This window comes from Grammomys surdaster, unplaced genomic scaffold, assembly GCF_004785775.1.
Source record: "Grammomys surdaster isolate TR1022 unplaced genomic scaffold, NIH_TR_1.0 543, whole genome shotgun sequence".
NCBI classification, from domain to species: domain Eukaryota; kingdom Metazoa; phylum Chordata; class Mammalia; order Rodentia; family Muridae; genus Grammomys; species Grammomys surdaster.
Genome location: NW_021604962.1, coordinates 982235 through 1007903, shown reverse-complemented (window position 1 = coordinate 1007903; position 25669 = coordinate 982235). Strand labels below are relative to the sequence as shown.

The following is a 25669-nucleotide window of genomic DNA, read 5'->3' as shown; positions in this document are numbered from 1 at the left end:
CCCTGCATGTGGGCCACTCTCAGTTCTGCCCTGGTGAGTCCAGTCCTGGCTCTGCTGAGCAGCTGAGCACCGGAAGGTGCTCTGTCCTCCACTCTGCAGAAAGGTAGAGCAGAGCCTGATCCATCTGAGAACATATAAATAATGTCTTGGCCCAATAATATATTTTAGGAGCATTTACTGGTTATAATCCTTTCTTGTCATGTGATGTTTGCACACAACTGAGGAAGAGGAGGCTCTCTGGAGGCTCCTTAATGCATGTCTGCCTAGTTCAGGGACAGTTTAGGTTTGGAGATCATTTCAAAAAGGGTGCTTAGAGTCCGGTGGGTCTGGCTTTTCTTGCCTGCACATTGGCGTTTTTCAAAGGGATACAGATTGTTTTCCTTTAGGCACCATTTCTCACTTCTCAATGTTATGTATTCTTATGCCAAACTAAAATTTTATTCATTGTGGTCATATAAGTAACATATCTACATACCCAGTGTAGCTAGTTTGGCCTTTAATTCAAGTTTAATTCCAAACTTGACTATTTTCATCTACTTAAATGTTTTGCTTTAAAGGTCTGAAAACAATGCTTTGCCTTCATAAATGAATCCTGGCATAGACTGTGTAAACTTCTTTTTAATTGCTAAAATAGAGATTTGGCGGTCCCTAGCAATGTCCCAACAGTTGTTTGAGGTAGTATAAGGAGGCCAGGAAGGAATGTACTGTCAGATAACCAACCAGCTGCATCTGTGTTAAGTTGTTTATCTGTAGTACCTTTAACATCACGTTCATAGATTTTGATCAAAAATAAAATCAACTTAATGTACCTATTTAATTTATTCTTCTTTCTACAAAGCAAGGAGATACAAAGAAGGTTACCTATTTCCTAAATTGATTAAATGCCAGCCTTCTTTCTGGAAATATATAAGATCTTACAGTGATATGATCCAAAGATTGCAAAAACCATACAAAGCAAAGATGCTGTAGGCTCTCTCTGGCAACCTGGACCCTGCTTCTACCTACTGATCTCCTTACGCTCTACTTACTTCCAGGGATGACTTTTAGGTTGCTTATCCTGAACGCTCCTTTTAACAAGATCTGAAACTGAGCACAGAGAGGAAGGAAAAAAAAACTCAAAGAGGAGCGAGGAAGGAGAGCAAGAGCTTTTGACTGGGCAGAGGCCCGTGAGGCGGCATCAGCAGGCTCCATAGCTAACCAGGAAGGTGAACTGCACATCTAAGCAACAGCAGAAGATATGCCCACTTATCAAGGAAGTGCTTACTGAGCACCCACCGCTTACCTAGGACTCTGTGGGGCACTAGCTATTCAGTGATCAGCAGCGCAAACACAATCCCCTTGCCGGCTGTGCAGTCCAGTGAAGACAGTCCTGTCCACGCAGTATATTAATATACTCATTTAGAAGGAAGAAAAGCATCTGAGGAGACAGGTGGTGGCGGTGGCCCAGGAGGGCATCCACGAGGAAAGGATTTTAGCCAAATGGCCAAAGGCCGAGATGGGTACATAGAGATGTCAGGAGAAGAACATGCCTTGCAGGAAGAGCAGCCGGAGCAAAGACCCTGCTGGCCTTGTAGGATGGGGTGGGGTGTGGTGGCATTGAGTGAGGATATAGGGATCAGATGGGGTTATTCGATGTGCATCTGATGGCCACTCCTAGATATGTCAAGGTCTTTGAATAAAAGAGGTAGTAAGGCACAAAGAAAGCCAGGGAACTAGCCCTCATCCTGTTTCACTTGCCCTCTAGCTGTATATCAGATTTGCTTTTTAAATAAGTTTCTAGTATTTTAAAAAATTAAGTCAAAGTGATGCATTCAGTTATATGCTTATGATTTCTTGTATAATTTATAAGCAGATAATTTAGGAAGCCATTCTAAATTGGTTGCATTGCTATTTAATTTGGTAGCAAGTAAGAGAAGATCTCACTAGAGTCACTGGCCCGACGCATACTGAAATGCCCACTGTGACAGTCAGAGATGGTGAGCCTTGTGGTTTGTAAGCATGATGCAGCAGCAATCTAAGCTGCTTCTGCTGAGCCCTGAAGCTTAGTTCCCTGTATCCACCCACCCCACACCCCCACTGTTATCAGTTCCTAAAAACTTACCATGAAGCTTGGGCTACTTGTAATGGTTAATGTCAGATTCATTCAAAGTCTTACCTTTTGGGAGATAGGGGTTCAAATTAAAATTTGAATTTTAAGCCCTGCCTTAAAATTAGTCTTCCAGTGTTCTGTGATCATTTTCAAAGTCTTAGTGTGTTGCAAGCTGTTTCTTATTTGCTTATTTAAAGACAGTGAGGTGCTGATTTTAATCATGATTTCAGTTCTGTTGCAAAAGTATACCCTACTAGGCACTTAAGGCGGGACTCTTTCATAGTTACCTAGGAAGAAACCATTGAGTAGCTCCACCTTTTGGACATAATGGGAGAGCATACATAATGCACTTTGCTGAGAGCTGTTCTTTCTTATGAACCCAGCAGCTGCACTAATGCATAGATGCATAGATAATCAGGTTCCTGTGAAACTCATGTTAGTGCCCAAGAAGATGAGGGTGTGTGTGTGGGTTGTTCCATTTGTATAACATTTGTGAATCGTGTGCCTTTGTGTCATGGAAGTTGAGGATGAGAGCTAGTTTGGGGAAGATCGGCTCTCTGTGGGTTACACAGCAGTGCCCTACTTCATTGAGTGTTATTGTTTTAGGTTGCCAGGGAAATGGATTAGGAGGATGCCCACTGGTACTAGCTGTGTGGCTGGCAGGCAGCTGGTCCCCTGGGTGTCTGGGCAGAGTCAACAGTTGGGTCAGAGAGTCTGTGACTCAGCGAGTGTAAACATTTGTTTAGTTTAAATGATTAGCAGAGCTCCTGCCTGGTTATTAGCCAATGATAAGGGTAATGTGGGGTCAAGCCACAGTTCTCTCCTGGCTGGAGAGCAGTGGTGTTAGATGCATATGCAGCTCCCAGGAGCTCACTCATGTTCGTAGAGTATCGGACGAAGCTGCAGTGTTAGGATGAAACAAGGGTGCTGGGTACTAAGGAGGACTAGGAGAAGTGTGGGGTGTCAGTAGTTTGCCTGACTCATGCGTTGGGAAAGTGAGGTTCTGGTTGTTTGAGCCTCTTTGTCAGTCACATAGGTAGGCATGGGAACCAAAGAACCCGTGCTAAAGTTTAAGAAATGAAAAGTAGCTGAGTGTTGGTGGTGCATGTCTTTAATCTCACAGTGGATCTGTGAATTTGAAGCCAGCCTGGTCTACAGAGAAAGTTCCAGGATGGCCAGGGTGACATAGAGAAACCCTGTCTCAAAAACAAACAAATAAACAAACGAACAAGGAACAAGAAGAAGAGGAAGAGGAGGAGGAAGAGGAAGAAGAGGAGGAAGAGGAAGAAGAGGAGGAAGAGGAAGAAGAGGAGGAGGAAAGGAGAAAGGCATCGCTACCATTACAACATCTATTATTATTGGTTTGAGTTTTTGTCTCCCAGCATTATTGAAATGAACTGAAAAATAAGTGACATCTTTTTTCTGTAGTGTCCCTCTTCAGGTTGATAGTAAGTTGTTACTTTGTTGTATATTTGTGAGCATGTGTCACACCGTAACAGCTTTCATCCATTTAGAGGAACAGTAATGGTATGGGATTTCATGAAGGAGTGTATACAAGTAGAAGCGCTCACTGGCTCAACAAGCTTTTGTCCGTCTCCTCATTCACTGCTGTGTGCAGGGAACTGTCTTTATGTGCCCATTGCTCATAATGCAAGCACAGCTTACTGCCTTGAGGAGGGCGGGCAGACTTCTGTATTCTAGATAAAAGGGACAGGAGAATACTATCACCAAAACAGAAATGGACACAATTACATTAGGAGGCATTGTAAAGAGAGACAGGAAGAGTTCTTTAGGGATATGTGATCAGTTTAAAATCAGTTAACTGACCCCCCATAATTAGACATCCAAATTCAAAACTCACATAGTTGGGATTGAACATAAGACGCCTTCTCTAACTAAACAGAGAAGGGGGAGATGCCAGAAGCCAGGACCCTCGCCCTTACCCTTACCCCCTACCTTTCCCCACCTGCACAATGTCCTCTGAAGCTTGGCAACTGCAAGATCCTGCTTAGCAACTGCAGATAGACTCAAAGCAGAGTACCATGTCTTCTTAAGAATAGCAGGGAGACCATAACTCAAGCAGTGTACCATATCTTCTGAAGAACTGCAGGTAGATCATAATTCAAGGCAGTGTACCATATAGACCATGACATGTTTCAAGGCACAGGCCAAGAAGATTTTGTACTTTTCAACCACCTGGACCCTCTTACCCCCTCCCCTTGTAAAACATGCTATAAAAAAGCATTTCATGTACAAAAAAAAAAAGAAATTAAAAAAAAAGAAATAAAAAAAATCAGTTAACTGATTGATTGCATCTTGATTAAAGGAAATTGCGTTATGTAGTCAAACAGGATGTTTCAAAGTTTGTTACTTCAAATATTTTTTCTTACACTTTAACAAAGTATTTTTATTTATTTTCTAATTGTAACTTGTTGAGATAGGAATATATTGTCTCTTTAATTGTCTGTAGTAGAGGTTATGTGCATCTGGTTAAATTGTTTGGCACCTATTTCTTCTGAGGACCTCTTGAAACACCAGTCTCCTGAGCGGTTTATTTTACATGAGTGTTCTAGAAGACAAGTGTAACAGTGCACACCTATGATTTAACACTTAACATATACTCATGAAGATCACAAATTTCAGGTCAACCTGGGCTATATAATTCATTTTAGGCCAGCCTGTGCTGCATACAGTGTTCCTGTCTCAACAAAGACAAACAAAACAAAAGAAAACAAACCTCAACTACTATAAGTCATATTGCAAACAATGGGAAAAATAGTCAACTGGTATGATTTTCTACATTCTGCACACTGAGTGTGCAAGGAAGGCTCTTCAATGAGCTCGTGGGTTTTAATAAATTCATTTCCAGCTGTGGCTTATGGTTTTCTATGTAAGTCACTGAATCTCATTTAAAAAACATTTTTTGAAATGAGCTTTTGTTATATAGATTTATAAGCTTTGTCGTCTACTACGGAGACCATTTTTGAGTGGTGAGGAAGGGTGTTTCTTACGGAGAGAAAGGCCATTGTTGTTATATGTTAAAGATAATTCTGTGTAATTAATGAGAGATTTATAAACATTAGTATTCTTTTTGTTCACATATATTTGTGTACCTGTGTGAGATATATATATATATGTATATATATACATTATATATATATGTGTGTGTGTGTGTGTGTGTGTGTGTGTGTATACATGTACTTCATATGTATTCATGAAACTTTTGAGGTAATTTAGGACTAAGTCAGAAAGTTTCCTCATTAAGATAACAGTATATTTTAATAATGTGAAATATTACCTCAGCTAATGGCATTAGGAAGGCATCAGTTTCTATCTTCGTTAGATTTTGGGACAGTCTCTTTGAGATGAATTCATAAAACACATTTTCTAATATTTAATTTAAAAATACCTGGTGTATTTGAATATTATTTTAGATCAACAAGTGTTAATTTTAATTAAATTCTGGTATCTACAACACCATGTGCATAGAAGAGCCCCAGACTTACATTGATTTGAGAAATAAAACACAGCATGAATAATACATTTAGAACTGCAGTGTAGAAGAAGCTGCGGGAAGGGCTGGAGTCAGTGGGAATGAGTTTCTATTTGTCTTGCTCTCAATGACATGGTACCACATTGGAAGTGTGTTGTACAGATTAATCAGGGCTCCTCTGCTGGCTCCTATGACGTAAGGCAGAATATTGCCTCGAATGTCTCCTTGTCACGTACTCGATGTGCACAGGGATCCATGCCAGCTGCTGCAGTGTTTGCAGACTTCAGTTCCTGTGGGTCTTAGGTGGAGATGCGCTGATATTATCATTGTTTTATCTGCACATGACTGTACTCCAAACACCATTGTGATCCCAAATTAGAAGACAAAAGAACTCGTTTCTCATGGTTTGAAGCCTTGTGGGGCAACCCAAAACCTGGTTTTATATGTAGTTGTGTTTTAGAACATGATTTTTAGACAGTTGAAGGTTTTTCAAATGCTGTTGCAAAGTTAAATAGCCCTTTTCATTGTTTCTGTGAAGAGACAAATCGTGCACTGTTGTTGTACACAGATTTGACCATGTAGGTGTTTTGCTTTATAAGAAAATACAAGCCAACTCTTAAATCTTCCTTCTGCCCTGTATTTTCTATTATTCACTTTTGATTTTCCTTTACTTCAGAGCTGGGAATCAAACTCAAGGCCTCACTGAGTTCTTAAGTGAAACAATATAACTAAAACTTGACCACTTAGGGCACACATCCCAAGTTATGTCCTGTCACCTACCTACTTTTAGACATTTTTGCCCCATGGTTTGTCTATAAGAAAGCAGGGAGACTCTTAAATTGAAGTTGTTTGTAAATCTGTTCAAATGTCACTTTAATCCCTAGGCACTTCTGGTGATCACAATATGTGAGATGGTTCACAAAATGTTCAGTAGTTGTCTGAGACAAATATTTTCAGTACATCCTTCTTGGTAGATGTGACTCCATTTGCGGGTCTGCCAGTTTTGCTTCCAGTCTCTCCTCAGCCCTAGAGACATAATCTCATACTGTGTTCCAGGTGAACATAGTGTTTCCATGTTCTGAAACCCTGGGTGATTCTTCTGCTATAGCAGGTATGAGCTACCTTGTGAGGTTTTCCAGACACTCTAAACTGAGCCCCACTTCCCAGACTCTTGGGATTGACAGGCTCCCTCTCCACTTTCTCTGAGTGCTTAGATTGTGCTGTGAATTTGTGGGATGCCTGTGCACAACTGATCCTCATCACCCTGTCTAGTAAGTAACAGGTTTATGACCGACCATTACACCTGCATCTGTAACAAGACTGTATTAGTACCTCACAGTGCTGTGGTCTGATAACACATCAAGAAAGCAACTTGAGGAAGAGTTAATATTGGCTCCCTATTGAGGCAACAATCTACTGTGGTAAGGAAAATATGGTCACAGGATCTGTTAGCAGCTGTGGTGGTAGTAACTTGGCCACACATCTCTAGACTAGAAGGAAGCAGAGAAAGGGGAATATAGGTACCCATTGGATTTTCTTACGTTTCCGTTGCATTCAGACACCACATGCACCATGGCGTGGTGTCTCTTACATCGACAGTGGGCTTTTCCTCTTCACTTGATTCTGGAGACTCCCTCACAGGCACACCTTAGGTACAAGTCTTAGGAGATTCTAAATCAAGTCAACTTGACATTGAAGGTTAATTTTCACAGATATCAGTGAGCAATAAAGTGTAAGTATATAAAGAAAGGGTGTGATTGTTTCTATAGACATAAATATGTTAGAAACACAGGTATCAGGTATGTTATAACATTTATTTTTCTTGGTGACTCAGTTGCCGAAAAGACAACACTACAGACAGTACAGATTTTGAAGACTTTTGTTGTTGTTGTTGTTTTTTTTTGTTTTTTTGTTTTGTTTTTGTTTCTGATATAGTCTCCATATCTCCCTGTGTGGTCTAGGCCAGCCTTGAGTACTGCAACCTTACTGTTCCAGCCCCCACTGACATTACAGTCCTGAGCCACTACATCTGGCTATCCTATCAAACAGTCTTTAAAGCTCCCATTTTGAAACCTAATACTGGAATTTACAGATGATGGTTTATACTTATATTTAAAATGGGAGGTGAGGGTAGCATAAATTCTTAGACTATCACAGAGAAAACTCTGACCCCTTCAGAAAGACTATATGGGTCAAAGGTTAGGGAAGACTTGAGAAGGACAGCAACTTTGGACTGTCAGGACCTTTGCATACATATAGCAGATAATTCTTTTTCATTTTATATTTTCTTTCACATGTATACATTTATGTACAGATTCTTTTTTATATTTAGCTGAGTATTGTTATAGTTTCTGGGGTTGGAGTTTCATGACAAGTTTTCCCCATATTGCAATGAGAAAAATATTCAACCCTGTTTTCTTCTGGTAGTTTCCTTACTTACACATTTTAAAATTTCTGAAATTCTTTTTACTACAAAGCTTTAGTAGGGAATTCATCTTCTTGCTCTTTCTAATTATTTCAGTGGCATTTTTGGAGTATCTATCTGTTTTCTCATTGATTTAAAGTGCCACAAATATAATTTACTAATATTCAAAATATGCAGGTGATATGAACTCACTGGGATTCTGACAGCATGCCAAAGATCTATACTAACTCAAGCAAGACAAAATCCCAGCAGGGGAAGTGGGCAGAGAATCCCTCCACTAGCTGAGGAGCTGTGGACATTTGGTTATGTCTGAGCAAGAGACAGTCACTTTTCTTTAAGGGTGTGACCCTCTGTAGGTTGATGATACTCTGGGGCAGGCCCCACTTCCCACATTTGTTGGGCAACAGAGGAAGAGGTATTGGAGGGGAAAGAGGAAGCCCCAAACCTGGGTGTGGAGGGAGGGAGATCAGGCTGGAAAGGGGACATCAGGGAGGAGTCAAAGTGGAGGACTAAATAAAAACAAAAGAAGTTATAAGAATTAATAAAAAGTATTGTTGTTAAAAATAAGAAGAAAAAACACGGAAGAAACATAAATACCAAGTAGTAGATATTAATAAGAAGCCCATAGGATCTGTATGATACAAATAAAAATAGAAAACAAATAATGAGGGGAATTTTTTAAAAAATACATTAATGTCATACATAAATAAAACCACAAAAACTAATTTCTAAACTCAGTTTTCGATCAGTCAAAATCTCAATACATATTTTTACTTTGAACATATCCTAATGTTTCTTTAAAGCAAAATGCATAATGAACATATTATAATGCTGCAGCAGTGTAGGATAGCCCAGATACAGAAAAAATACAAAATACTGTGTTTAACATTGTCTTCAGTTGACGTTTGGACTGAAATAGCCACTCATCCAGCTATAAATCAGCTTTTGCCTTCCCTTTCCACTCAGTGTAATTTATAAAAGTGCCTTTAAAACCGATTTAATTCAGGGAAAAGGTGTCTGGGGTTATTCCCATTTTCAGTCACTTTTGACAGAAGAAATGCCACCCATATCCTGATGTGAAAGAACTTGGAAAATCAACTTAAAAATTAGCTATGCAGGCTGGTGTTTTCGTTTCATTGAGATGATCCTGAGAGATATGGTCAGTAAAGGAGATGCTTTGTTCAGTATGTCATAGTTAGAAACAGAAGTCCCGCGCCGTACCGTTAAAGACTTGTGACTCGCACTGTGTGCCTCTTCTTTGTATTAGTGCTGATAAACATTGCCAAGTAAATGAACTGACTGCAGATCATATGGTATAAGATAGGACAGGTGTGTATCTATTATTTTCTTAAGTGAGGATTTGAGGGGATTTGATGAATACAAACTTACACCTGTGGCCATTAATCCTGAGATTAAAAAAAAAAAGACTTTTAAAGCATCAATAGAGTGGTTTTTTAGTGTTTGAATTTTCCCATACATTTAGCATTCTGATGTACTTAAACTTAATTTAAAGTAAGTAATGTGGTTCCAGTGATAGCATATGACCAAGAAAAGATCAAATACTCTAAGCAAATTGCGAATTGTTTGTGTACTATTCTCCGTGGCAGAAGAAAGAATTAAAAATTTATTCATCACGACAGACTCTAAATAAGTGAATGGCTTCTTAAAGGGGCAGCTGCTACTTAGGAAATTTAGAAATGTCAGCTCGGCAAATCCATTCATTTTGCCATTTCCACTTTACGATCTGAGTGGGCTTCAGAACGCCATGTGCATGTGGGAGGTGGTGGGGTCTTACGGTATATCTGGAGTCATGAACATGAGTTACAGTTATGTTAATACAAATAAACTTAGAAGGTTGACTTCAGCCAGCTATAGCTGAGCAGATCAAGGCTGGGCCAGAAGCTGGTGAGAAGGAGCTTTGAACTGCTGAGTCCAGGGAAGCTATTCCAAACAAGAACTGGGGAAAAGTACCTGGGAGGGCACTTAAATTAGGCTCGTAAGGGCGAGCAGGGTTTGGCTAGGCGAGAGTCAAGCAAGATTCTTTCTTTGATAAATGGGAATGCTATTATTGAAAGTAGAAATAATTATGGGACATGGGAGGCAGAACTACCCTTGATACAAATGTGCAAGAAATAGCAAAGTGAGCAGGATGCTCTAGGTTGGAGAAGGTTTTGATACCCAGGCAGTAAATTTTTACCTATGGTCCTTAGGTCTCCTTACCCTTAAAAAGGCACTTGTTTAAAGCAGGATTTTACCTTTAAAAATTGCTAATCTTTTTCTCCCCCGAAAGAAGTTAAAACAGGATGGCATTATTAGTCCTAAAGAGACTTAGGTTTTAGAAGCTGTCTTGAGGCACCCTGAGGTATACCGTTGTGAGGCCATAGCATTTTTCTCTCACAGAGATGTAGACTCAGGGCAGTTACTGCAGCTACAGCAGTGGCAGCTGCTTCAGGATAGATGAGGCACGCAGTAAATACTGGGTTAAGTCAGCTGTCAGATTTGACTACTGAGAAATGGGACTTAGACTTACGATTTTTTTCTCAATCTCCCATAAATCAATGCTCACAGTGTACGGATGACAAAATCCAGTGTGAGAGCCTGAGACTTCTGGGGAACCATATAGAGAATAGTTGAAGAGATGGTGGTTGGGTTATCGTAGTCACAGCATTCAGGGTCCACATGGATGCAACACTCCTGCGACCCACCTCGGCATTGAGAATGAGTAAGAAAATGATTGCTTCAGAAATTTTCCGTGGAATCCAATATCTGGTTTTGACACGTGGGATCAGTCATAGACCAGTGAATACAGATTTCTAATGCAAGTCAGTAATGACTCCAACAAAATAAGTAAGGGGCGGAAAAATGAAAAGAAATAGCATGTATTAAAAATCCTAACCGTAATGCTTAGATTGTTCTCTTAGGACTCAATTGGCCTTTCATGTAGATCACTATAAAATTAGACAGGTAAAATTTTCTTTACTCATTTCTGCCTGATAAAGAATTGTTTATTATTGAGAGGAATGAGTGGAAATGACCTAACAGTCATGTATATTTAGCATGGAGTCAACAATCCTTGGCAGTGTTACTGAGGTTAACAACAAAACAAAAATCCACAACTAATACATTATTATAAAAGTAAACTAGAATACCAATCTGTTCTGTGCTATACTTCAGGTACTGTGGTGTTTTGAAAGTGTCGAGTGGTAACTTAATAAAGCTTCACCTTAGTATCCCAGTGGGGCTGTGACCTAACCTGAGCTTTCTGAGACTGTGGGCTGTTCATTCTACATTGCTGTAATCAGTGGTGACTTCAGACAGTTTAAATAGCATTCATGTGAGCAAACAGTGTTTACAGTGATGATATCACCTCACCATCCCAGCGCCCGTAATCAACTGGCAGGCTTTCCCTTCCCATTCCTCTCATCCCACACACCCACACCATGTTTTTAAAACCTACCTGGCTGGGTTACAGAGGTTGTTAAATAGGACAGGCTGGTCCCCCTGCTTTGCCGGTTTTCCTTAGTGGAGGCTGAACTCTGGCCTCGTTCCGTCTTCCACCCTCAGGGCCTAAGTTTTCAGACAGGTCAACAGACAGTGTACAGTGCCAATCTGAGCATCACAAATATTCATGTAATTATCTTGAACTCTGCCACATGAGGACAACCAGTATGGCTCCGTGATGTTGGAGAAGTGGATAGAGACATGCAGTTTTAAAGAGACTTTTGGTTACGCTCAGGACCCATAAGTGTTGCTGCTGCTGGTTTTCATGATTGCTTTAATGTGGGAACCTAAGAGCTTTGCTTTTGGTTGGATTGGGCAGGCTTCTTCTCCAGCACCCCTTGTTGTTTTGTGTATGGATCTAAGGGGTTGTCCGGGGTTGTCTGGGAGGCTGGATGTGAATAGAGAACCTCTTCACGTTGTTGAGCAAGAACCAGCAGAGTGTGGAGAAGTATTTTTCTTTGGTCTTTGCAGAGAGATGTTTTTCGTCGATTCAGAATTTATAGAGTTGACATAACTGCACAGAGTCTGATCAAAATGACATTTGAAATGCATATTAATTTGCTCTGGTTATTCTGAAAGCATTAGACACAATTGCCTACATTTGAGTTATCACTTAGGAAGGCTCTATGAGTTAATACTTGGTTAGTAAATAAATGAAAGAATTTAAAATTGCTAATAAATTAAAAATAATTTTCTGATGACCCAATGGAAAGAGAAGTGTTTAGTTTTGAGGAAATTTTTATGTATTTCAATACTTCTGGTTGTCCTTAAGACTTAGAAGTTGACTGACTTATAGAGCTACTCTGTTGATGACTGACTTACATCTTAAGTTTTTTACATAAAAAATAATGCATTTTATTTACACAGACACACACACACACAGAGATAGAGATAGAGATAGAGAGAGAGAGAGAGAGAGACTCTATTAGAAGAATCCAATTATCTATTCTAGAGGCTTTTAATTTGTATTTTTTTGTTTTATTTTATTTTATTTTATTTTATTTTATTTTATTTTATTTTATTGAAATCTGGTCTCGCTGTGAAGCTCTGCTGTCCTGGAACTGTTTATGGACTAGGTTGGCCTTGAACTGATTGCTTCTGCTGCCTGATTGCTGAGATCAAAGGTTTGTGTCACCAAGCCTAGTTTCCAAGGATCTTAATTTCAAATAAACTGTTGTGTCCTTAAAAAATGAATGTCTGTAGCTTTAGACTTTACGGCAGACCCCAAAGTGTGCTGTGCAGGGTGAAGGCACTGCTTTGCTGTTTTAGGGAGAGTCATGGGACAATGAGGAGTGTGAGCGCTGGGGTCAGGTGACATGGATTTGAGTTGTAACTCTAACTGGCTCCTATTTAAGTGGCTGATTTTCTCAGTGTCCCAGTTTCTTTATCTTAAAAATGGAATGAACGATCGTGCCTGCTCAGTGCGAATAGAATTCTACCTACTAAGCATGGCGACACACACAAAGGGCGATCCGCAGTTCCCAGTTACGCAGTTCTGCAGTAGTCACTAAATGTAGGTATGAATATGCCCCAACTTAGTTTATTTCACCTTAGGTGAAGTCTCCTTAGAAGCACAAACTACAGCATGTGTCCCGCAAGGCTGCGTGACTTCTCTCACGTGTTACGTTCTTCAGCTTCAGGATGAGGGATCTGTCCTTCAGCTCTGTCATTTTAGGAGCTAGCACAAACATTGCTTCAAGTTGTAGCTAACTCGAAATTAAAACACTGATGCAGCAAATGTATGGGATCTGAGAGAGAGAGAGGGGGGGGAGAGGGAGAGGGAGAGGGACAGAGACAGAGAGAGACAGAGAGGTAGTAAAGTTATACTTACTGGGGCTCCTTTCACAAAGATCACTTTAGAAAGTAAGGCATAAAAATAAAAACACATAATTTGTAAGTTAGAAATATGACGAAGATTCTCTTGGTCCTCAGTTTACATTTAAGTGTTCTGTATTGTGATTTTTTTCAAATAATTAATTTATTTTTATTTTATATACATGCAGGTGTTTGGCCTGCATGTATGTCTGTGTGAGAATGTCAGATTCCCTGGGACTGAAGTTACAGACAGTTATGAGCAGCCATGCGGTTGCTGGGAATTGAACTCAGGTCCTCTGGAAGAGCTGGCAGTGTTCTTAACTGCTGAGCCATCTCTTCAGCCCCTGAACTTTGATTTTTTTAAAAATTGTCATCATGATTACCAAAAGCCATTTTTTTAAAACTGTAAAGTGTACTCTCATTTGGCCCCATGCAGCCTAGTGATTTTTAAGGCCATTTACAAATGGTATATTTGACACATAAGATATAAATGTCATATCTCATGTGTTTATCTCTGTTTTGGTCTGTGAGGATATAGCAAAGGGGAAACCATATGAAAGCCCCTGTCCTCGTGGAACTTAACTGTGGAGTGAGTCAGGCAAGAAGCACCCAGGCTTCACAGAAAGGACACTTTTGTAGCCATGGCCAGGAGGGATAGGGTATTCATATACCTGGGAGATTAGGGTTTCCAGCATCAGTAAGGGGCTGCTTGGAGTGGAACAGGGTGAGGGGGAGCTTGTAGGAATGGAGTCAAAAATGTATCCTACATTGTATACATTATAGGCTGTTACAAAATGGCATTTACTATGGAGACAGGACCTGTAGGGATGCTGGACTATAGCCTTCCCCTTTAAGAAGCTGGTCACCCTAAGAAGTAAGAACCTGAAGCCTGTGAACCATCAGGCCCTTCTCTCCCTGCCTCCTGCAACACTAAGGGGTTGTTAAGAAGCTTTCTGTGCTGTGGTTTTACAGCTCCTGTTTTATTATCCTCAGCCTTATCTGGCTCCTCCTCAGGTATGCTATCCTAGACTGAATCACATGGTGTAAAACTTCCTCCTGGCCCTGGAAACTTACAGAAAGCCAGATACCTAAGGCCTCTTCATGGCCTTGAGGCTCTTTCTCTTAATAAAGCTCATTCCTGCAGTGCAGTTATGTGTCAGCTCCTTTCTTGAATCACCCAAATGCTGGCCTTCCATTTCCATATATAGCAAAGAAGTTTATAGCAAAATATACAAAGGGTTGCTTTTGGCTTGTGGTTTTTGAGACAGGGACTCTGTAGCTTCGGTTGCCCTTGTACTCAAGGTCCTCCTGCATCAGCCTCCTGCAGGCTGGGGTTTCACAGCTAGTGAAAGTTTGTGGCTTGGTGGTGAGATGGTGCAATGGCTGTGAGCACTCGCTCTCAGCAGACCCAGGTTAAGTTCCCAGCACTCACATGATGACTCACAACCATCGGTAGTTTCAGTTCCAGGGGACTCCCCACCCTCTCTGGTCTCTGAGGGCAGCAGGCACACATGTGGTTCACATGAACACACAGAGGAAACACTCATACTCATCAAAACTAAAACTATACTAAATTTGAGCAGAATGAGCATCTTCATGTCTATTTTAAAAGGACACTTTATCAGTTATGTGGGGGAAACAGCAGTAACAGCAGGGAACTAGGTGAGATGCTCCTGCAGAAATCTTCACGAAGAATCTTGCAGTGACGTCATCCTTCCTCACTAGGGCAGGAGTCCTGGAGATCGTGAGAAACGACTGGAGTCGTTGTTTTGTAAGTGGACTCCGTAAGTTGACAACTCAGAAGAGAGGAGGGTGAGTCAATTTCAGGGTTGTTTTGAGGTAGTGGAAAACTGGTTCTGGTGGAGATGATTTAGCTTTGGAAGGGTGCAGGTTTGGTACCAAGTGTGTCACACGGAAAGATATGCTACGGAGAGGTAAAGGGAACATGGTGTGCCTTGACTTGAGGAGTGTATGCACTTCATGTTTAGAGTTGGTTTAAAGATGTGTTTTTACTGCAGATACTTGGGGAATTGTTCTGACTGCCCGCTGTGTGGTGCTGATCCACCTGACAAGTCTTGTGGAGGCCAAGAGTACCTTTTGTTTTTATGGCTTCAGCTTTTCCACAGATACACACAGATACTCTATTATGTATTTATTGAGTGAACATGTGTTTATTTGAAAATGATGCCATAATTATCCAAATACATTTTGAAGAGCTTTTCAGAGGTTGATTTAAAAAAATTACCCATAAACTTGATATTCCAGGGTAGGGTGATACCAAGGGGGGGTCTTCTTCTTCTCAGGGGAGAAGTAGAGGAAGAAGTGGAGGAGGGGCTGTGTGAGGGAGGACTAGGAAGAGAGGGGATGATATTGGGATGTAAATTGAATACAAAAATTAATGAAAAGAATTGCCTATAAGCCACTTTAGCTGTTACTCTAAACTTATAAACTGTTTTGGCACATGGAAAATAGATATTCTTAAGAGCCAACAGGTGTACTGTAGCATACTGCCTTTTTAACATTTTTTTTTTCAGTTTGTCTTCATGGCTTACACTTTCCCATTTGCTCCTTTGCCTGTGTTCTTGTCTGTCCTCTCCTTGAAATCACTGTGGCTGACTGCAGGAAGTACCTCTGTCCCACGGAACCTGCTTTTCTAGATCTAGGCTTTCACTTTCACTTGGTCTTAGCCCTGAAGCGCTCCCGTTCCCTCGCAGACCCCTCAGTGTTACCTCTTGTTTCCGCAGGATCTTATGTGGCTTGCTTTCTAGCTTCATTCTTTAAGAGAGGATCTCACTCCGCAGCCTATGTAGACCTCAGACTCCTCCTGCCCAGGTTTCCCAAGAGCCATGACACAAGCATGAGTCACCAACCCTGGCTTGCTTTCTTATTTCGAAGAATGTTCAACCGGTGACTTTGTGAGGAGGGTGACAGGGAGACTTCCTGGTCCTTGGGCCTTGTTAACCCTTATTTCTTTTCTTACATTCAGTTGATATGTTGGCCACATACAGAATTATAGGACAACATAGGACAATAGTGAAATAATTATCCACAAAGAACTTTTCAATGATTATCCTGTTCTCTCTCAGGTCCCATTATGCAAAGTCTTTTCCTTTTTCTTTCTTCCCTTCTGTATTTTGAGATGGGTCTCATTTATCTCAGGATATCCTTGCAACTTTCCTGCCTTGGCCTCCTGAGGGCTGGGATTTATGTGTGTGGCACCACAGCCAGCTGATTTCTGTTTTGTGTAATGTCTGTTGTATCTAGTCCTTTCTGTATGTTGTTTGGACATGTTTGCAGCTGTTCTTAACTGCGTGATTTGCATGATTATTGTATACTATCCAGTGTGTAAGGATAAGTCTTGACATGCTCTTTGATTAGCCCTTCTCCGTAGGCAAGGTTGATTAGCAAGTTGCTTCCCTTTATGTTAATGATACAGCTACCAAAATGACTTCCTAAAAGATTCAATTGTTGTGGGAAAATCTAATGGGTTAGGTCGGGCCTTGTGTACATGAGCAGAGCAGGAGAGTTGACATGAGCTTCGTACTGAGCACAGTATTCAGTCCGTTGAATTTAGTGAGTGTTGTGTTTCCAGTTTTCGGGGGCATAGATGTCAGTATCTCCAGAGAACAGCCTAGGTACATTGGGAAAGAACGGGCAGGGACTTGCATCTTTTGGTTGTGACCTAAGGAGACTGCATAGCTCTCCAACTTCAGTAAAACATTTTACCTCCCTGTTTTCTGACCTCTCTGGATTTGGTGCAGACATTAGCTCCCATGTCAGCGGCTCCCCACCAGCTTCCCCTACTCAGTCACACCAGTAATTGCTCCCTCAGCAATGTTGAAATGTTTCTCTCTTGGACTGTGTCCTAGTGACTTCAGATCGTGTTTTGACAAAAGAGAAGAAAAAGGCCAACCTGTCACGTGGAAACAGATATCTCAGTCCTATCTAGCTTATGCAGGCTTTTGTGTTTTGTTTTAAAGACTTGTTTATTATTTTAAACTATGAGTATGCTTGTGGGTATGCACATGGAAGTGCAGGTGCCAGTAGAGGCCAGAAGAGGGCGTCAGATCCTCTGGAGCTGGAGTTATAGTAGGTTGTGAGCTGCCCTGACGTGTACGTAATTAGGAACAGAATTTGGTTTCTTGATCACTGAAGCATCTCTCCAGCCTCACTATTTGGGATTTTATCTTAACTTTCTGTACTATAAGAATTTCTCATTCTGCCTTGAAATTATTTCTAGAATGAGGCTGAACCTAAAAACTTTTAAAAGTTCTCTTTGAAGGATGGTGCTTCTTGTAGGTATGGAAACCATCTCACTGTCTGGTGCAATTACAAAATCTCTGCAAATAGTCAGCACTATTTGTATTTTATATAATAAGCATTATTTATGTACATGTATATATGTTTATTCTTTGACAAAGCACTGTTCTAGAACTTCAGAAAAATCAACTATATTCTTACCACAGTATTCAGTACTTAGTACTGTCATGATGATTTCCATTTTCTGGCAAGGGGTAAAGGAACTTGCTTGGGATTGACCATCTGGAAAGTGCTATGGTCATGATATGAACCAAGACTGTTTAACCTCAGCATCTGCCTATGACTTGTGCAACTGTGACTAATACTAATTAAGACCAGGATGACACAAAGTCAACATAAAACCCATAAAGCTTTTCCAGGTTCTTTCCTTCACCATGATAGACGTTAAAAAACTGCAGAACATATAAGATTATCAACAAAAAGCCTTTGAAAGAAGGAGCTGTTGAACATCTTAGTACTGGTGCAATAAAAATGACAAATTAGGAGTCTTATCAAGCCTTATAAGTCCCTTAAATGCACCATGTGACTGTATATGTTCCCTCTGGGATGGTAGGCATTTTGAGCAGATAACACCTTCAGTTTTGCTGTTGTGATTTCAGCAGTCATGGACACGCGTCTCCCTCTCACACTGCTGACCTTGTCGGACTGTCTTCAAAGCAGACTAAGACCAACTTGATTAGGTGGGGGATTTTTCCCTTTGATAGCTGTACACCTGCACAGAAGGGAGAAAATGTGGTGCTTCAAGTGTCTCAAAGACATTCTAGTGACCAGATATCTGCACACTGTCCTCTGTGTAATCTTCCCCTTTGTGTAGGGTAGAATGGACTGAGCACATTTTCAGAGGCCATAGATAAATATTGATGGCTTCCACTTGCAGCTGCTGTCTGTTTTCTTTGTGAGGTGTTAAGGCATTAAACTACTAGATAGCCCAGTGATGGGGTCTCATTTACATTTGTGGCTTAGTAGATAAATACCAGAATTGCCCAACTTTTATCTATGTGGGGGCAGGGAGTCTAGGCTAAGGGATGACGTAGGTGATATGAGCCCTTCATTAGAAGGTAAGGTTATACTGAATGGATAACTGTAGCTAATGTAACCTCAGAGCTGTAACGGCTGCAGATCCTCAGAGCTCAGATGTGACTCATGGAAAAGTCCTCACTTGTCTGCAGCCATCACAGAATCAGCATGCATTATGAAGGAATGATTAGTACAAAATCCATATAGACAAATCCATACAGACACAGAGGCACCAGAATTTGAGTCACAGTATAGAATTTCAGTGTGGTTCATTAAGATCGAGGTACTTTTAGGAAAATAGTCCTTTCTGGTCAACCTTCAAAATATTCAGAATCCCTAGAAGCTTTGAGTGTAGGCAGCAGCATGGACTACAAGGGTTGCTTTCAGCCCTGTGTCTTATGCTATGACTTTGGCCATGCTGTTTCACAACTCTAAACGTCACTTTACTCTTACTGACATGGCTGCAGTGATAATGCCTATCTCTTTGAATAGAAAGTAAAATTAAGTGGGACAATGCAAAGGAGCCTTTACTAATGACTAGCGTACCGAAACACTCACTGTGCATTTTATGGTAACAGTATTATTTTTTATGGTAACAGTATAATGAGTATAATTAATACTCATTGATAGCAGCACATCCCTCTCTTATTATATCCTTACTTTGTAGATGTCACAGCCTAAATGTTACCCGTTTCTTCTCTACGCTTGTCCCTTTGGTTTTCATGTTAATCTGTCACCTGTACCCCCACAGGAATGTTGGTTACATTTCATTGACTCATCCACAGCTTCTCCTCATGATGTTTGACCAGTTGTTTAGCTTTGCCCGTGTCCTTCACTGCTCAGCCCCTTTCAGGACGCTTCTTGTCTTCAGTATGAGCATTTTATGAAACCCGGGACTGAAGCGCATATGCTCTGGGGGACTCCTTGGTGAGAATTGTTCAGGTGTAAGCCCCAGGTACTTGTTTTCTGCTACAGGCTTCGGTCCCTGGTCTTGGAGAAGGGGCGTGGGCGTTCTGTTCTCTTGCTTTATCTTCTGATGCCAGGAAGTTAGTCCCTGAACAGTTTTCATTTCAGGCCCCTGCCAGTGATTACGAGCTCCTGAGTCACCTGCTGTTTTGATTTGTGGAAAACACTTCATAACTAGACTGGACTTGCTTTTATTGGATCTCAGTCGGATGCCCTTTTCATTTACATGTTATGTGTTAGCTATAGGTTGAGCTATTACTGGACTGTGATAGACTATGGGGGATTTTTATCTACTTTTGACATCATCAGTGTTCCTATGTATCAGATTTTTAGCATTAGAGAGTTTGGGAAGAAGCCTAGCAATCAGCATCAGCATCTCCATTGATGTCTTCCGTGGGAGAGCTCGTTACCAGGAGGGCTCATCAAGCGTAAGCGTACTTTTACTGTCTTTGTTTCAACTGCATGAAAGAACTCCAAAGTCATAGATTTGATTCCTTACAAATACAAACCCAGGTCTCATTTCCAGCTTACAGCATTGTTTATCTTTTTCATTATATTTTGCATAGAGGTCATCACATATTTCTGATGAAAAAAATCTACTTTAAATTCAAGCTATTTTGTCTAGGAAGCTGAAACTATTTTTCCCCTAGGGAAACGCATTTTGCCAACAGAGTTCTATAGTTTATGGTATGAAACTATTCCTATATTAGGAAAAGATGCATAAAAATGTGAAGTACATGAATGAAAGAATTGTACTTTTAGCCTGATTATAAAAACCCAGATTCCTTTTTTTTTGTGCTTGATGTTATAGGAAGCATTTCAGATTTTGTACATAAAATACCAGATTCCTTTTTTGTGCTTGATGTTATTGGAAGCATTTCAGATTTTGTACATATTTGCTCCTTTTTTTCCCCCCATTTTGAGATGACTGCGCTGTGTGTTCTTCCCAAAGGTATTTAAAATGTGACTACTTCTGTGGAATATAAATATTGAGGTCGATGTGTAAAGGTCGTTTTTAAAATTTAAAACATCTACACTCCTTCGTACTTAAATATTTATTGAACAGAAGTTGCATAAGGCACTGGTGGGGGACTCCTGACCCTGGGTTGCGATGCCAACAAAGCTTTGAAAGGAGTACACAAGGTTAGTGCATATGAGCTATGTGCTTCTCCATCAAGCACCTTGGGACTTTCTCCATCGTTATATAAGGAATCTTTGGAAGGAATAGCTTATGCAGATGCCTATCTTTATGGCTTTCCCAGGAGTGTTGCACATTCACTATTGTGCTATTTGGAGCATCTAGGAAAGATTCTCTCAGGGACGTCGATTGGGAGAGTAATCATCACCAAGTCTGTCGTGGAGGACCAGTGCTGTGCTCTGCCCCAGTGAAGGAGATGCACTTTGTCAGCATTTGAATCTTCTGCCTTTTTCATTCTCCTAATGATTCTCTTTCCAGATTCTCGTTCTCCTCACATTAATTATAAGCTTGCTAATGAAACAGAAGTGACCTAAGAAGGCTCTGGCATCAGTTTCTGGTTACTTTGCTGCCATTTCTCCTGGTGATGGCCTCCCCTGTTCTCCTTCCATCCTCCTTTCCTCCTCTGTTTATTCCTTTTCTTTTGAACTCAGGCTCTGCACTGTAGTCCAAGATGGTTTAAAATTTAGGTGTCCTAGGCTGCCCAAAACTCAGCAGTTTCTGCTTGACTTTCAGTGTTGAGATTATAGTCAAGATACTACACCTTGCTCTGCTCTGCTCTTCTGGATCAGTAGTGTAAAGAGACTGACGCAAGGACACCGAGGAAGAGCACACCAACCATTGAAATTAAATCCTCTGGCTAAGTAAATGAAAGCGTGTATAAGTGAGCCTATACTTTAGAAGGATGCCACTTGTCACTGAGGATGCCCAAGATCTGGGAAGGAAAGTAATCAGGGGATTGCACTGGGATCTGACTCATTGAGGGACCTTATCCTTTCCAAACTTCGCTCCTCAGGTCTTTAATTTAAGAGTAGTAGGTGCTAACTGTATTTTGTGAAGCAGTTGAATGTGAAGTCACAGCAGATGGGGATGGAAATGACAGCTCCGAGGGATAACATAACAGGAAGCTAATGATTGAATGGCTAACTTTAAAGATGCAGAAGAAGCCTGGAAAAGAAGGGACGTCTCTAAAACCAAACTCACTCCCTCCCAAAAAAATAACCATCTCATTTTATTTGAAAGATATTTGACTAAAAAATGAAAGTTCGTATAACAAGTACTTCATATTAATATTTTCAATTAGTAAATATTAAAACTAATTTTAAACCTGCTGTCTTAACCTTAGGCTGATTTTAAGTTTAATGCTAACATTAAAACGAGTTTAACTTAAGATTAGTGTTTAGGACTTCTTATGCTTCTTGTCTAAACCAACTGAAGTTTCTTTCTTTTATTTATCTTTTTAATAGTGCAGATTGTGCAAATACTGGATGCTATTGTGGCATATATTTCATAATCTATCTAATGTGTTCAGATAGTGTTCAGTCTTTCTATTCTCTTTTATCCCCTTTCTTGATGGTTATCATTCTTCTCCCTGATATATCCTTGTTTACTTTAATGCATCTTCCTCCCAACCCCAATTGCACATTTGTGAGTAAATAGACAATACTTGTCTTTCTGTAAACACTTACTTTAGTTTGAAGTCTGTAGTGGAGAAATTCTAAATTATTTTGGTGTCTTAATAATCGTATGTCAGTTACTCATATCTATATATTTTTATAAGTCAAAACATCTGTAATTGAATTCTCTTCTTGAAAAATTTTCTTCTCGAAATTGAAAATTTATTAACATTTAATGTTATAAGTATGTTAATGGATTGTGCACACACAGGAAGCTGTGCATTAATTAAAGATTGTAATGTAAGTGGTCTCGGAGAGCTGATTGATTAAAAGCCAGACATACTCAAAGTAGAGTGTGCTGAGCTTTATCAACATTCTACATTGCTTTCTGTCATGATAACACATGACCAAAAGCAATTTGGGCAAGAAAGGGTTCATTATAGCATACGTTTTGGTCCATCATTATAGGTTATGGCCTGTCATCAAAGGATGCTGGAACAGGAGCTCCACAAAGGAACTGAAGAAGAGAATAGTTCAGCTCTAAGAATTCCAGCACACGGGGCTGGAGAGATGGCTTATTGGTTAAGAGCACTGACTGCTCTTCCAGAGGTCCCAAGTTCAATTCCCAGCAACAACATGGTGGCTCACAACCATCTGTAATGGGATCTGATGCTCTCTTCTGGTGTGTCTGAAGGCAGCAACAGTGTACTCATATAAATAAAATAAATAAATCTTTTAAAGAAAAAGAATTCCAGCACACACAGTAGGCTGTATCCTCCAACATATGCATCACTTAGCTACTGAACCATTACTGGCTCTGACAAGCATGTTCCTGGTTTTAGAGAAGGAGCTATGTTCCTTCTCCATACAGGTAAGACCTTAGATAAGCCCACCCCTCAACAATAGACAGTGGGGTATATGAGTCTGAGGATGAGGGACAAGTATGGCCTAGAGATATACATACGGACACCCTCCTGTCCTGGTGCTGCTACAGCAATGGAGAAAGATGAGCTCACCTGTGGAGCGAGAGTAGACCGGCGTGAGGAGAGGTCCCGGGTTCCCGGGTCGGGACGAGAGTGACTGGGGCAGTTGCAAAGAGGCAGAGCCAGTGAAATGGGGGAGAACTGGGCATGTGTAATTGGAGCTCTGTTAAGGACCTAGGGAAAGAGGAGCTGCCCAGTTGTTCTGTGTGTTCCAAGAGCTCCTGGTAAGGTTTGGCATTGACCTGCAGTGGCCATGAATGACCCTTAGTGGAACGGAGAAGCTAGAACCCCGACTTTAATGAGTTAAAGAATAAATACGAAGAGAGATTGGAAAAGGTGAAGTTCTCCTTTTAGAAATGTTGGTAAAAAGAAAAATAGAGAAATGGCCTGTAGGAACTAACATGGCTCTATTCCTCTGTCTTTCAACAAACAAAAGGAAGATCCTTTATGCCTCATGGCTGCCCTATAAACAGAAGAAAACTGTCACCGGATGAGGTGGAGCTCATTCTGTTCTCTGTAGTGCTGGCAGTCTCTTTATAGGGCATCAGATCCCATTGTCACTGAGCCACTTTCTTCCCTTAGGTTCTCAGATGTTAGATGATGTCTTTAAACTGATATGCGCTGAATGGCCCTGCATGAGATTCTGTACAAACCTACGAGTGATTTCAGTGTAGAACTGTTAGAGAGGATTTCTAGTCTGATGCAAAGTTGGTGGAAATACTTTAATTCTTTTGAGATATTTAAATAGGTTGAAAAGAGTCAGTCATTATTTTTTTCAATTCACAATTGCTTTAAAAGAAGCCTTTTTATGGACATGCCATATGCTTTTGTCAAGACATACTGAAGCACTGAGTGAGGATTAGTTGACGCATGCTACTTGATGTTTACCCCCATAGGAAGGGTTAGGCTGAGTTCCATTTAATTGTCCACACATTTGTGTGTTGTTCATTTCAGTGTAGGGCACTGTCTTGGAGAAACGGATTTCTGCAGAGTCTTGGGGTAGGGACATTTCAGTGATGCCTATGTGCATTGTTTTTCCAATAGTTATCTTCTACTAGTATATGTAGTCTCATTTTAATTTCATACTAGTTGGAATGACAGTCCACTGATTAGTTCTGCTTATACACTTCCTTAGCTACCTTAAAATGCAGTTTGTTAGTTGAAGTAGCTTGCTTGTGCTACTAAACAGTAAAACGTTTTTGCCCATGAGAGGAAGATTACCGTTGCTGTAGGTTCTCCTCCTTGGAGTTTAACTCATGTGGGAATCCCATTTCTTCAGAAATCCACATTACACTGATGATTCACCCATTTTTAGTAGAAAAACAATTATTGGTATTTGCATTAAAAATCAGTGCCTCTGTTTAGTACTGTCTCAGAAGACAGAGTCCTATTTTCCGATTGGTACCAATTATCTTAATCCCCCCAACCACTGCCCTTTCTTTTTTTGAAGAATATGTGCCTGACAAATTAAAACTGTTTATTTGGAAAGCTGTTCGGCTGTTACTAATGAAGTTAATTCTTGATGAGTTATTTTTTAATGTTCTCTCATTGAAAGTGTTTTGTGGTAGGTACCCAGTTATGAATATATCACGCAACTCATTTTCCTACTGCCAATTCTAAATTTCACCTGGTGTGTGTGTGTGTGTGTGTGTGTGTGTGTGTGTGTGTGTTGGGGGGGTGTTTGAGACAGCATCCTTCTACATAGTTCTGGCTGTCCTGGAGCTCACTGTGTAGACTGAGCTGGTCTCTAACTCTGGAAACTGTATCTTACACACTGGAGCTTTGTTGTTAGTTACAATGGGAAAGGACAGGAAGGAGTAAAGGGAGAGAGTGTAGACTAAATACTGAGTCATCGGTAGGCATTGCCACTTTTAGTCAAAGGAAATCCCAGCACATAGCAGGAAAGCCTGTGGCGACGTCCTTAATAGGTTTTTAAAAAGGTTTTCAATTTCTTGAAATGGTGTGAAAGAAAAACACAGTGGCAATGGAAATAAATAAAAATGTTGGAGAAAAGTCATGAGAATCTGATGGACTTGTGGAATGATTGAGAAATAAACCTTGGAGGCCCTTAGGTTTAGTTAGTCCACATAGAACGCAGGAGAGCCAAGACTTGTACCACACAGCATGGCAAACCACAAACTCAGAGAGTCAGGACATCTGTGGGGCTGAAAGCTTAGTGCCTGGTAATCACTGGAGTGAAAACCCTGCTTTATTGAGACCTGTTTTGGGCAGCAGGCCTTTATTTAGTCTCCCAAGACCTGTCGGAAGTATGAGAACTGTTGTTTCAATAAGTAAGGGATCCGCCCAAGGCCTTCGTTAGGAAGACACGCTTGTTCCTCTCTTCATCTCACTTTCTCCATCCTACTGTTCTGTCTCTGAGTTTATGTTGGAGTTAGTGCTCCAGGGTGCCTGTGTGCAGCAAGTGCTCCAGTGTGCAGTTAGTGCTCCAGTGTGCAGTTAGTGCTCCA

The 25669-nt window shown here is 40.6% G+C and overlaps 1 protein-coding gene across 2 annotated transcripts in view; it reads left to right on the top strand.

Annotated features, from left to right (window-relative positions):
- Window positions 1-25669, top strand: part of Cdk14 (cyclin dependent kinase 14) — a 472739-nt gene that overhangs the window by 68023 nt on the left and 379047 nt on the right. Inside the window, exon 1 of one of the 2 annotated variants that reach the window (XM_028781763.1) lies at window positions 15043-15135. The exons of the other annotated variant lie outside the window; for it this stretch is intronic. The gene's annotated coding sequence lies outside the window, so the exon portion shown is untranslated. Of the gene's footprint in view, window positions 1-15042; window positions 15136-25669 lie in introns of those variants that run through there. 2 annotated transcript variants of the gene reach the window in all.